Source organism: Crinia signifera, chromosome 2 (assembly GCF_055691185.1).
Source record: "Crinia signifera chromosome 2, ASM5569118v1, whole genome shotgun sequence".
In the NCBI taxonomy this organism is placed as follows: Eukaryota; Metazoa; Chordata; class Amphibia; order Anura; family Myobatrachidae; genus Crinia; species Crinia signifera.
The window spans coordinates 386,363,635-386,375,104 of NC_139218.1; the positions used below are offsets into that span (position 1 = coordinate 386,363,635).

Genomic DNA, 11,470 nt, shown 5'->3' on the forward strand with positions numbered 1-11,470 from the left:
TCGATAGTGCTAAACTATGCAAAGGATGACCATCAATATTTGTACATATCAATGGTCAGCCATTTTGTTTGATTGGCCTGCGGGCCAATGAAAACACGGGGGCGGGGCTTCGCGGGTTTCGGGGGGGGGAGGGAGCGGAGCTATGCTCCGTGTCCCGGCACTTTGGGAAAAAAGAAAAACAAAATTTTTGTTGTTCCATCGATGGAGGGAAACCATCTGGTTCTCCCCCATCAATGGCAAAAGTATTCAACATCGGCCATGAACCATCGATGATTTCAAATCATCGATGGTCGATGGCCATCCCTAGCTGTAATCTCCCCGTCCCTAGTGAAAGCTGTCACAGCCATCCCCCCGGACAAGACACCCCCGGACCAGACACTACAATCTCCGGAATGCAGAATTTGATGTCCGCTCTGGTGTTCCGGTTCCATACCTCCCAACTTCGGCTGTTCAGCAGTCGGGATGCTGCTAATTTTCAGGGGGCGTGGGCTAATTTGGGGCGTGGCCTATACTCGCGGCTCCCCTGCGAGGCCACGCCCCCATTTTGCCGCTATGGGGGCATGACCCAGAGGCTCTGTGAGCCTCTAGCCATGCCCCCAGCCCCCTGGCTGCGGGAATAGACGCTGTACGCATGCGCACAGCGTTTATTCCCCGCTGCTTAGCAGCTGACAGGGGGGGACTCCCAACAGCCCCCCCACACCGCGGGACACTGCCGCCCGCGGGTGGGACAGCGGGACAGGCCCTGACAATCGGGACTGTCCCGATAAAATCGGGACTGTTGGGAGGTATGCGGTTCTGGATTTGACTTTAAGTCCCGGTCAGCAAGCATCCATACCATCCCATCGAGAGTTGAGCATACTTGCCTACCTGACCATCAGTGAGAAAATGCTCTGTTCCTGGACTTACCTGAAGGAGAGGGTCAGGAAGGCAACCACGGAGTTGTGGCACAGAGATCACTATAATACATACCTCCCAACTGTCACGATTCCGTCGGGACAGTCCCAATTTTCAGGTCCTGTCCCGACGTCCCACCCGCGGCAGGCATTGTCCCGCTGCGGGGGGTGGCAGTTGGGAGACCCCCCAATCTAGTAGAATAGACGCTGTGCGCATGCGCACAGCGTCTATTCTCGTATGAAAATGAGGTCGCGGCTAATTAGCATAAGCCGCGCCCTCATTTGCATACGCCCCGCCCCCTTTTCGGGCGCTCGCGCGGCTTTGCCGCGCGAGTGTCCCTATTTCCTCCAGCCAGAAGTTGGGAGGTATGATAATATATGTCTAGTCTGTGATTGTGGGCCCATAGAGAGCCACATGGAGCCCATTGCCAATGACCAAGCAACCACACAAGACAGCAGGCAGCAGCGCCGCATATACCGTAATCCCCCCTGCTTTCCAGGAAGCTGCCGGGCGTGACGCGGCCGCGCAAGCTGCGCGCCAAAACCTGGGAGGCTGGCAGTGACCGAGGCACTCAGCAGTCAGCAGCCGGTGACGCTGTCACGCTGCATCCCGGCACCGGGCGTGCATACGCACTTCCGTGCATGGCAGGCAGTCACATGCATTGGCACTGCACAGCACACACGTGATCTCCTCATACAGCGGCCGGCTGCTGCCTCCCTCCCCTGACAGCCCATGAGGAGACTGCTGCTATATCCTGTGGCGCTTCTGTTCTGCGGATGTGAGCCGGAGCCTGCCGCCTGCTGCCTGCTGAGCCACCAATGTGAGTATGAAGTCACCTGAGGGGATTGGCGGGAGTGAATGTTTGTATGCTGTCAGTGTGTATGTGTGCTGTCTGTATGTGACAGAGGGGGGAGGGAGTGCATGTGTGCTGTCAGTCTGTATATATGCTGTCATTGTGTTTGAATGTGTATGTGTGCTGTCTGTATGTGACAGAGGAATGGGGGGGGGTGCATGTTTATAGGTGCTGTCAGTGTGTATATGTGCATATATGCTGTCATTGTGTTTGTATGTGTGCTGTCTGTATGTGACAGAGGAAAGGGGGGGGGGTGCATGTTTATAGGTGCTGTCAGTGTGTATATGTGCATATATGCTGTCATTGTGTTTGTATGTGTGCTGTCTGTATGTGACAGAGGAATGGGGGGGGGGGTGCATGTTTATAGGTGTTGTCAGTGTGTATATGTGCATATATGCTGTCATTGTGTTTGTATGTGTGCTGTCTGTATGTGACAGAGGAATGGGGGGGTGCATGTTTATAGGTGCTGTCAGTGTGTATATGTGCATATATGCTGTCATTGTGTTTGTATGTGTGCTGTCTGTATGTGACAGAGGAATGGGGGGGGGGGGTGCATGTTTATAGGTGCTGTCAGTGTGTATATGTGCATATATGCTGTCATTGTGTTTGTATGTGTATGTGTGCTGTCTGTATGTGACAGAGGAATGGGGGGGTGCACTGTATGTGACAGAGGTATGGGGGGTTGCATGTTTTTAGGTGCTGTCAGTGTCAGGTGCTGTCAGTGTGTATATGTGCATATATTGTGTTTGTATGTGTGCTGTCTGTATGTGACAGAGGTATGGGTGGGGCTGTGTTTGTAAAGGATTGTCAGTGTATGTGTGCTGTCAGTGTGGAGAGAGCGTGTATAGCAAGTGTATGGGGTTATGTGTGTAGGAGGAGTGTGTGTGTATGCATACCTCCCAACATGACCCTCTCCAGGAGGGACAGAATGCTCTGTTTGTGGACTTCCATCTTAATTTATGATTGCCATCACCTGTTTTAAACAGGGTAATTGATAAGAAAGGTGTTTTAGCACAGGTGATGGTAATCCATAAATTAAGAGGAAAGTCCAGAAACAGAGCAATGTGTCCCTCCTGGAGAGGATCATGTTGGGAGGTATGTGTGTGTGTGTGTGTGTGTGTGTGTATGTATGTATGTATGTATGTATGTGAGATGTGTCAGACAGGAGGGATATTTGTTTTACATTTGTTAGTATGAGAGTAATATGAGCCAGTTTTCAAATAGTGGGGCAGGCCCAGCGTCAGGGGGGGTCAAAGAAGACACATACTGGGCCGCAAGATTTTGGGAGTCCATTTCCTGGGCCCCCCTTGTTTGTGCATACTGTGTTTACATTGGTCAGTGTGTAGCATCCTGGCTACACATAGGCGGCAGAGCGTGGATGTCCCCCGGGTGCTCTGGTTCCTCCCACAATACCAAAATATACTGTTAGGTTAATTAACTAATGGGGAAAATGAATTCTACTGTGGCAGTGTATGTGAGTACAGTATATGGGAGTATATGGGGCCAAGTGGGTCTTATTTTTCATCAAATTCTATGTTTCTATGCTGTATACAGAAAGAATAGGAGCGCAAGCCCAACTGACTGGACATCATGACGCCGCTCTGCTGGACAGAGACCATAGAAGCCGAACCACCAAACCATCTGGGAAGACAGAGCAGAAGATTCAGTAATGCATGCAGGAGGTAAGTGTCGGCTGGGGAACATGCTTTAAGTGCAAAGACACATGGGGATTCAGGGAGGCATGGGAAGGCTGGGCTGAAAAGGGGAGGCTGAGAAACACAGGAACAAGGAAGCTAAGAGACACCAGGGAAGGCTGAGCTGGGAAGGGAAAAGGAGGCTGAGAGACACAGGAACGGGGAAGCTAAGAGACACCAGGGAAGGCTGAGCTGGGAAGGGAAGGAGAGGCTGAGAGACACAGGAACGAGGAAGCTAAGAGACACCAGGGAAGGCTGAGCTGGAAAGGGAAGGAGAGGCTGAGAAACACCGGAATGAGGAAGCTAAGAGACACCAGGGAAGGCTGAGCTGGAAAGGGAAGGAGAGGCTGAGAAACACCGGAAAGAGGAAGCTAAGAGACACCAGGGAAGGCTGAGCTGGGAAGGGAAGAGGAGGCTGAGAGACACAGGAACGGGGAAGCTAAGAGACACCAGGGAAGGCTGAGCTGGGAAGGGAAGGAGAGGCTGAGAAACACCGGAATGAGGAAGCTAAGAGACACCAGGGAAGGCTGAGCTGGGAAGGGAAGAGGAGGCAGAGAGACACAGGAACGGGGAAGCTAAGAGACACCAGGGAAGGCTGAGCTAGAAAGGGAAGGAGAGGCTGAGAAACACCGGAATGAGGAAGCTAAGAGATAACAGGGAAGGCTGAGCTGGGAAGGGGAGACTGAGAGACACAGGAATGAGGAAGCTAAGAGACACCAGGGAAGGCTGAGCTGGAAAGGGAAGGGGAGGCTGAGAGACACCAGAACGAGGAAGCTAAGAGATAACAGGGAAGCCTGAGCTGGGAAGGGGAGGCTGAGAGACACAGGAACAGGGAAGGTAAGAGACACCAGGGAAGGCTGAGCTGGAAAGGAAAGTGGAGGCTGAGAGGTACAGGAAAGGGAAATCTAAAACATTGGACTGGAAAGGGAAGTTGTGGCTGAGAGACACAGGAACGGAGAATATTAAAAGACACCAGCGAAGGCTAAGCTAGAAAGGGAAGGAGAGGCTGAGAGACACCAGTATGGGGAAGCTAAGAGAACCATGGAACGCTTAGCTGGAAAGGGGAGGCTGAGAGACACAGGAACGGGGAAGGTAAGAGACACCAAGGAAGGTTGACCTGGAAAGGGAAGAGGAGGCTGAGAGACACTGAACAGGGAAGCTTTGAGGGTATACGGGGGTCAGTGATGTAGTGTATGGTATACGGGGGTCAGTGATGTAGTGTAGGGTATACGGGGGTCAGTGATGTAGTGTATGGTATACGGGGGTCAGTGATGTAGTGTAGGGTATACGGGGGTCAGTGATGGAGTGTAGGGGATACAGGGGTCAGTGATGGAGTGTAGGGTATACAGGGGTCAGTGATGGAGTGTAGGATATACGGGGGTCAGTGATGTAGTGTAGGGTATACGGGGGTCAGTTATGGAGTGTATGGTATACGGGGGTCAGTGATGGAGTGTATGGTATACGGGGGTCAGTGATGGAGTGTAGGGTATACAGGGGTCAGTGATAGAGTGTAGGGTATACGGGGTCAGTGATGGAGTGTAGGGGATACAGGGGTCAGTAATGGAGTCTATGGTATACGGGGGTCAGTGATGGAGTGTAGGGGATACAGGGGTCAGTGATGTAGTGTAGGGGATACGGGAGTCAGTGATGGAGTGTATGGTATACGGGGGTCAGTGATGGAGTGTAGGGGATACGGGGGTCAGTGATGGAGTGTAGGGGATACGGGGGTCAGTGATGGAGTGTATGGTATATGGGGGTCAGTGATGGAGTGTATGGTATACGGGGGTCAGTGATGGAGTGTAGGGTATACGGGGGTCAGTGATGGAGTGTAGGGGATACAGGGGTCAGTGATGGAGTGTAGGGTATACAGGGGTCAGTGATGGAGTGTAGGATATACGGGGGTCAGTGATGTAGTGTAGGGTATACGGGGGTCAGTTATGGAGTGTATGGTATACGGGGGTCAGTGATGGAGTGTATGGTATACGGGGGTCAGTGATGGAGTGTAGGGTATACAGGGGTAAGTGATAGAGTGTAGGGTATACGGGGTCAGTGATGGAGTGTAGGGGATACAGGGGTCAGTAATGGAGTCTATGGTATACGGGGGTCAGTGATGGAGTGTAGGGGATACAGGGGTCAGTGATGTAGTGTAGGGGATACGGGAGTCAGTGATGGAGTGTATGGTATACGGGGGTCAGTGATGGAGTGTAGGGGATACGGGGGTCAGTGATGGAGTGTAGGGGATACGGGGGTCAGTGATGGAGTGTATGGTATATGGGGGTCAGTGATGGAGTGTATGGTATACGGGGGTCAGTGATGGAGTGTAGGGTATACAGGGGTCAGTGATGGAGTGTAGGGTATACGGGGGTCAGTGATGGAGTGTAGGGGATACAGGGGTCAGTGATGGAGTGTAGGGTATACGGGGGGTCAGTGATGGAGTGTAGGGGATACAGGGGTCAGTGATGGAGTGTAGGGTATACGGGGGTCAGTGATGGAGTGTATGGTATACGGGGGTCAGTGATGGAGTGTAGGGGATACAGGGGTCAGTGATGGAGTGTAGGGTATACGGGGGTCAGTGATGGAGTGTAGGGTATACGGGGGTCAGTGATGGAGTGTAGGGGATACAGGGGTCAGTGATGGAGTGTAGGGTATACGGGGGTCAGTGATGGAGTGTAGGGTATACGGGGGTCAGTGATGGAGTGTAGGGGATACAGGGGTCAGTGATGGAGTGTAGGGGATACGAGAGTCAGTGATGTAGTATACAGTGGTCAGTTATGGAGTGTAGGGTAGAGTGGGGTCAGTGATGTAGTGTAGGGTATACGGGGGTCAGTGATGGAGTGTAGGGTATACGGGGGTCAGTGATGGAGTGTAGGGGATACAGGGGTCAGTGATGGAGTGTAGGGGATACGAGAGTCAGTGATGTAGTATACAGTGGTCAGTTATGGAGTGTAGGGTAGAGTGGGGTCAGTGATGGAGTGTATGGTATACGGGGGTCATTGATGTAGTGTAGGGTATACGGGGGTCAGTGGATGGAGTGTAGGGGATACGGGGGTCAGTGATGGAGTAGATACCAGTGTGCCACTGAGCCAGAGTAGGGAACAAAGGTTTATGTGGGGATTAATGAGATTGTATGTTCTATGGGAGCAATGAAGTTGTTGTTTTCTGTATGTGAGGGTTTTTTTTTTTTTTACTGTGGGGCCCAATGTGTATTTTTGAGCCTGTGGGGTACTGATTGGAAATGTTGATAGATTGTCCGCTGTCCCATGGATTCTAAAAAGGTTGAAAATGCCTGGTATAGAGGGTCAGTAAATATACGACTCCCAAGTACTTAGTGCACTATTACTGACATAAGGCACATTGCAGGAAGAGGAATGCAGTCTGGGTGCCAGGGGTCTGGAACTAGTCACCTGTGCCACGCAGCCTTATGTTTATTTTTGGCATGAGGGGAGGTGGGCACCAAAGTTTTTCCCCAGGTTCTACTTGGTTTAGGTTTGGCACTGATAACGGCGCAGCGGAAGGCATCACTAGCCCTACCTGCGCCATATACGCTCTGACGCGGGCTGCTCCTGTAACGCGAGTGAGGTTGCGGAAGTGCTGCCTGTCCACCACCTCGCCTTGAAGGAAGCAGCACCACTCACTAGCATCATTGTAAGCAGTCCGCTCCATACAAGCAGCCACAGGCTGGTAGGCTGGCCGATCCTCCAGATGCTCCTAAATTGTACAGCACTCATGTTTGTACCCCGAAGCTGAAGCTTGTGCCTATGGGTTCTTTTTGATTATTACTGCTGCTGCTGCGGAGTCGTAGGGGGGTCTTTAATCCCGGATCCCGACAGTCGGGACAATGGCCCGTTTTCAGTTTATTATCCAAAAAGAGACGTGTCTGCGAAAAAGGCTGTGGTTGTCGAGATCCGCCCGCGATCTCGACAATCCACAAACGTTTTCGTCAGGGGTCCGTTCTGTCAATCTGCCTCTTCAATGCTGTTGGGAACGGCCGCATTGAATAGGCGCCCGCCACTATTTCACCTGGCGGAAACACCTCCCCCTGCTGTCGGGCCCTTCCCCTGCCCCACTCTGTCCCCTACCCTCGTGATACTCGCCAAAGGCATTCGCACAGGGTGTCTGCAAATGCCCATATTCACGAATTCAGCCCCATCCCATGGGGTCTGAATTAGGCCCAGAGTCACAGTTCTTCCATTATGTAAAATATGTAACGATTAACCCCGAAAGATCCATCTTCCCCATCTACAGTATGGTGGCCGTCTGCCCCAGGCTACACCTAGACAACAATTCAGCGGCAGGACGGGGGTGGAAGAGATTGCTTCTAATTAAATACGTATATAAAGTGTATCTGCTTTGGTATTCATGCTAAGGCGGTACGCCCCTAATCGGGTTCCTTCCCGGGGATTGGAACGCCAAGCAAAGTTTTGAACCTGGTCCAGACACCTCACGGTTCAATAAAAAAGCATAAATATATAGTCAGGAACCGAACACAAAGGCAGCACTGTTTAAATAGTGCGCTCATTTAGGCTTACATGCCACTCATGTTCCTATGCCACAGCTTGTTAATGTTTATGGTAAGTATTACCAGCTTGTTGGGTCCAAGTAACATTATCCGAAACCTCGGATAATGAAACATTGGGGCAGATGTATTAAGCCTAAACAAGAGATAAATGCCAGGGTGATAAGGAGAGATAAACATCCAGCCAATCAGCTCCTTACTGACTTTTTTCAAACACAGCCTGTAACATGGCAGTTAGGAGCTGATTGGCTGGAGGTTTATCTCTCCTTATCACCCTTGCATTTATCTCTTGTTAAGGCTTAATACATCTGCCCCAATGTCACCGATATTGTTCCAAGGGAAGCGATACCTACAGATAGGACGTCACTGATTTCTGTTATTGATCACAGATCCAAACTGCTTTTCATGTTTTTTTTTTGGTCCTGAATTTCGCCGTAAGTTGACATGGACACTGTATCAGTGTACCGCATCCCCTCACGTGGCTCGGGCACGGTGCTTCGCTGGGCTAGCCATGCTTCACTATTATATTCTCCCTCCACCTCCTACTGGATAGTAGGGTAGGAAAAACCGCCTGTCGGCACATGTCGGCTCAAAAATACATGTAAAGTTGTGTACACACGGGGTGGTATTATGCACATATTGCCAGTGATTTGTTTGTGCTGCAGCGACAATGCGCGCTCCCGTGTTCAGCCTCTAATGGTCACTGGTTCCCTCTGTGGCTGTCCCGGCAGAGACTCCTGTTCATCAGAGACCATATCTGGTCACTGGTTCCCTCTGCGGCTCCCCCGGCAGAGTCTCCTGTTCATCAGAGACCATATCTGGTCACTGGTTCCCTCTGCGGCTCCCCCGGCAGAGTCTCCTGTTCATCAGAGACCATATCTGGTCACTGGTTACCTCTGCGGCTCCCCCGGCAGAGTCTCCTGTTCATCAGAGACCATATCGGGTCACTGGTTACCTCTGCGGCTCCCCCGGCAGAGTCTCCTGTTCATCAGAGACCATATCGGGTCACTGGTTACCTCTGCGGCTCCCCCGGCAGAGTCTCCTGTTCATCAGAGACCATATCGGGTCACTGGTTCCCTCTGCGGCTCCCCCGGCAGAGTCTCCTGTTCATCAGAGACCATATCGGGTCACTGGTTACCTCTGCGGCTCCCCCGGCAGAGTCTCCTGTTCATCAGAGACCATATCTGGTCACTGGTTCCCTCTGCGGCTCCCCCGGCAGAGTCTCCTATTCATCAGAGACCATATCTGGTCACTGGTTCCCTCTGCGGCTCCCCCGGCAGAGTCTCCTATTCATCAGAGACCATATCTGGTCACTGGTTCCCTCTGCGGCTCCCCCGGCAGAGTCTCCTATTCATCAGAGACCATATCTGGTCACTGGTTCCCTCTGCGGCTCCCCCGGCAGAGTCTCCTATTCATCAGAGACCATATCTGGTCACTGGTTCCCTCTGCGGCTCCCCCGGCAGAGTCTCCTATTCATCAGAGACCATATCTGGTCACTGGTTCCCTCTGCGGCTCCCCCGGCAGAGTCTCCTGTTCATCAGAGACCATATCTGGTCACTGGTTCCCTCTGCGGCTCCCCCGGCAGAGTCTCCTATTCATCAGAGACCATATCTGGTCACTGGTTCCCTCTGCGGCTCCCCCGGGACATATCTGGTCACTGGTTCCCTCTGCGGCTCCCCCGGCAGAGTCTCCTGTTCATTAGAGACCATATCTGGTCACTGGTTCCCTCTGCGGCTCCCCCGGCAGAGTCTCCTGTTCATCAGAGACCATATCTGGTCACTGGTTCCCTCTGCGGCTCCCCCGGCAGAGTCTCCTGTTCATTAGAGACCATATCTGGTCACTGGTTCCCTCTGCGGCTCCCCCGGCAGAGTCTCCCGTCCATCTCTGGCCGCTGATGAACAGGAGACACTGAGCAATATATTGCACCGTGTGTACACAGCTTAAGACACATGTCGACCTTTTGACTGCCAACCTTCCCCTTGTTGACATAATGCTTGTGTCGACCGTCTGACCCTGTCAACCTTAGCCATGTCAAGATATTTCATGTGTCGGCTTTTAGTAATTGCGCTAATGTATGTCGACCATATCCCGTTAATAAATATGTCTACATAGTAAAAGGCCTTTTTATTATTATTATATGATGTCTCTAATCATTAAATGAGGGCTTAAAACAAGATAATGAACAGAATAAAATTGTGCCAAGATGGGCGCCCATTATGTTTGTACCTTGGGGCGCCCTGACCCTTAAATCAGACGGGATGTTGCCCATAGCAACCAATCCGATTCTACTTCTTATTTATTTAGCACCTTCTATAAGATAATTGATAGTATCTGATTGGTTGCCGATAGCAACAGCCCATCTTCAATATGGTTGACATGCATTTAGGTCAACATGACTTAAGGTGGACATGCAGGAAGAAGGTAGACATGGCTTAAGGTCCACAGGGTCATTAGGTCGATGTTTTTTTTTTACTGTTTTTTGAGCCGACATGTGCCGACAGGCGGTATCTCATGCCCTAACATCCAGTAGGGCATGGTGGGAGAATAAAATATTGTGCCCGGAGCATGGCGAGCGTATCGCGCCATGTGAGGTGACGCGGTGCTATGTTTCAGTGTCCATGTCGACACGTCATGTGCCAACAGACTGTATTTTATGCCCTACAATCCACCTTAAGTCATGTCGACCTAAATGCATGTCGACCTCATGGTGTCAACATAATGCTTGTCGACCATAATTTTGGTGACCTAATGGTCCATACCCCTCTTTATACCTTCTACGATTTCTGGCTTTGTAAAGTGGATGACTTAACCCAGTACAAATCGCCTCATCGTGCCATCTGGATCGGTCACTTCACTCGGGAACATATACTACTTTAGAACTACTGGGACTTTTTTCTCGAAAACAATGGCACTCCAGCCCGAGCGGTGTTTTTGGGGAGCCATCGCTGTGGGGGCGCAGATTCCTATGGGTCTGGCAGTCCATATAGAATCTGCTAAAAAATGTCCCTCCAAAAATGGGGAGACATAAGGGCGTGTCTGCATATCGCTGTCACATGTTCCAGGTCACCCAGCAGGGAGAATTCACCAACTGTCACATTTTTCCAGAGCACAATGGTGATTCATTGTAAATGGCAGGTGGATTTGTTTGCCACATAATTCTGAAATGAAGCAGCCAGTTCTAAAAGCAATTTAATTCTGCACGTCTACGGAACCAACCAGCTTTATTTTGGTATATGCCCTGCTCAGACAACGGTATCATACAAAAGTCTGCTTCAAGTAGCATTTTGACCATTGTGTTGCAATAGCACTGCCGACATCGGCATTATCGATCATGTCACTGTCGACATAGCTTATTATATTCTTGTATAATTATATGATGGACTATACTATAGGTTCTGAAGCAACCTGCTGAAATGAATTCTCATGCAGCTGGAAGAAAAGACGTAATCTCAGCTATGTGAAGGGTTGTGAAAGGGTGGCCCTCCTACAAGAACTGGCATTGACAGACAGTAT

General features: G+C 51.0%; 1 long non-coding RNA gene across 2 annotated transcripts in view; it reads left to right on the plus strand.

Moving 5' to 3' along the window:
- The first annotated feature begins 1,004 nt into the window (after window positions 1-1,004).
- LOC146058181 (uncharacterized) overlaps window positions 1,005-11,470 on the plus strand; it is a 68,493-nt gene continuing 58,027 nt past the window's right edge. Inside the window, exons 1-2 of one of the 2 annotated variants that reach the window (XR_014469830.1) lie at window positions 1,005-1,714; window positions 3,302-3,429. This is a non-coding gene — a long non-coding RNA (uncharacterized LOC146058181). The remainder of the gene's footprint in view (window positions 1,715-3,301; window positions 3,430-11,470) is intronic. The other variant, XR_014469829.1, reaches the window with a different exon arrangement.